We start from the raw sequence: 2,500 nt of genomic DNA, 5'->3' as shown, positions 1-2,500 counted from the left end.
ATGAATGCAATAAAGGTAATTAAAGAGAAATTGATACAGGATGATTCAAAATTTCTGTAGGTGACCATATATTAAATAATGAAGAAAGTTTCTCTAGTTTTAATTATTTTTTAATGTTTGCATCGACTTCTGATATCCAAATGCTGTGTATTAGACATCTTTTGATTTGTGTCACTGTTAGTTAAAATAACAACCACATCAACTGCACACTTCTTACGTTAATGCTACCATAGCAAATCATCATTATCGGCTGCCAGCTATATATGCCTTATGCTGGAGCCTCGTTTTCGTTTCTTAATCCGGGCATCTAAAATCTCCCGCTGCTCTGAGTGCTGGCTTACTGTACTAGCGTATGGTTGCAGATACGCCACAATGCGACGGGTCACGACCACAGAAAAACGGGTTTCTACCAGCACAGAAGGATAAGTACGATACATTTCAATGGATTGATGAGAAGAGGGCCCGACTGAGCTCTTTAAATAGTAAGCCTTCCTTTCAGGAGTCAATTTATTAAGTAAGTCAAATTTTGCAGAAAGGAAGCCGAAGGAAACTACTCAAACAAACAGTCAAGAACAACCTATATACGTGAAGTGGGCATGAAGTCTTCATTAAATGAAGCATTTCTCTGCCATTGGAAATTGCTATCTACAATAATTTGAACCAGAAAATCCCTCAAAGAAAATTTGTCTCCGTTCCCGGAAAACGAAAGAAAAGACAAAAATAGGAAAATGAAAAGCAGTTTTGATCTTTTTTTACAACTGTGAGAGGATTATGATGTCAAAAAGGAAGAAAATTTGTGAACATTTTTGTGCTTGGTGACCCTTAGGTCGTGTAAAAATAGTCCGAAATCTGGACATTGATGTATATATATCTATTTACTGTTTTATTTATATGTATATATATATATACATATAGGTATGTAAACCTGTATACGGCAGCATCAATGGATAAATAGCAGTCTGAGTGTAAATGACTAAATTATTTCAATGACAACCTCTTAGTTAAAGAAGAGTTTGTCAAACACATCCGTAGTGAAATATTTCTAACAAACTAAAACCCTCCTGAAAAGGTGTGTGAATGTTGTTGCGATTGTAAATTATAAAAGAAAAAAAAAATGTAAAATTTAAATATATATATACGTATATATATTTATTAAAAAAAAAAAGAAAAAATTTAAAACAAAAAAAAAATACATATATACGAAAAAAAAAGCAACAATTGATGTATGTTGTATACCCACCCCACCGAGACAAAAAAAAACTGTACGTAATCTGTATGAATGAGTTTTCCCTAAATTTATGTTTGTTTTAATGTTATATAAGAGAAGCTGGGGAGATTTTAAAGGATATAAAAAAAAAAAGAGAAAGTGAAAAAATACAATTTTGGGTGGAAAAAGGAAAGGAAAAACCTAACGTTATGTAAAATTATTAATTTTGCTTTCGCTGTGGATGTAAGAAATATGTGTTAAAACGTTACTGTTTATCGAAGGAGATTGGCGAGAAAATATTAGTAGTTTCGATATAAAATATATACTGCATCATTGAACATATTTTAGCTGATGGTAAAGAGTAGTAACTCTCATAAATATTAATCATTGTAAATAATAATAATAATAATAATAATAACAATAACAATAATACACACACACATTGTGAAGAGAAAATATAAAGACATCACCATAACCACTACCACCACAATTAGTAAATTGTTTTAATTATTGATGCCGTTGTTGTTGTGTATCTGTTATTTTCACTGAACGGCTTTAGTTTATTTTATTAATTTATTACTTTTACTTTTCCTATTTTTCTAATCGACGTTATTGTTGTTGTCATCGACGGCAGTGACAGCAGTAGTGACAGTTTAAGACGATATACACACACATATTTCATACATTTTGTATATATATACATATATATATATACATATATATATATATATCATATATATATATATATATATATATATATATATATATATATACACAGAGAAGTAGAGTGACAGTGTGACACTGAAAAGAAGAAGACAGCAGTAAGCGTGATGCGGTTGCTGGAGAGAGAGAAAAACACAGATACAGAGAGACGGAAAGACAGAGGAAAAGAGAGAGATAGAAAAAGACAGTACAGAAATCAATACTTGATTTTCTATGCTTGCTTTAGCTACTAGTGTTCTAAACCCAGTCCCATCAAGCTAGCTTTATAAGATAGCTAGTAGTGCAACGACTTTCTGCAAAGGAATTTTCTAGTACTTTTCGTGCAGAAGGTTTTTTTCAACGCACTCACCTCTCTTCTCTTCATTCCACCCACTTCCTCAACTCATTACCCCTTATAAACAATATTTTTAATTATAAAATTATTTTTATTAGTTGTGTTATTATTCATTTGTTGCTAAATTTGTTGATTTTCTTATGTATAAAATAAAATCGTTGAGTAAATTATAGAAATATCTAGATATTTATGGGTTGATGTTACATATCTTAATCTCAATAATAAAGAGAATCCAG

The sequence above is a fragment of the Octopus bimaculoides genome, chromosome 11 (assembly GCF_046866305.1).
Source record: "Octopus bimaculoides isolate indiv1 chromosome 11, ASM4686630v1, whole genome shotgun sequence".
Taxonomy (NCBI): domain Eukaryota; kingdom Metazoa; phylum Mollusca; class Cephalopoda; order Octopoda; family Octopodidae; genus Octopus; species Octopus bimaculoides.
This window is presented reverse-complemented; position numbering follows the sequence as displayed.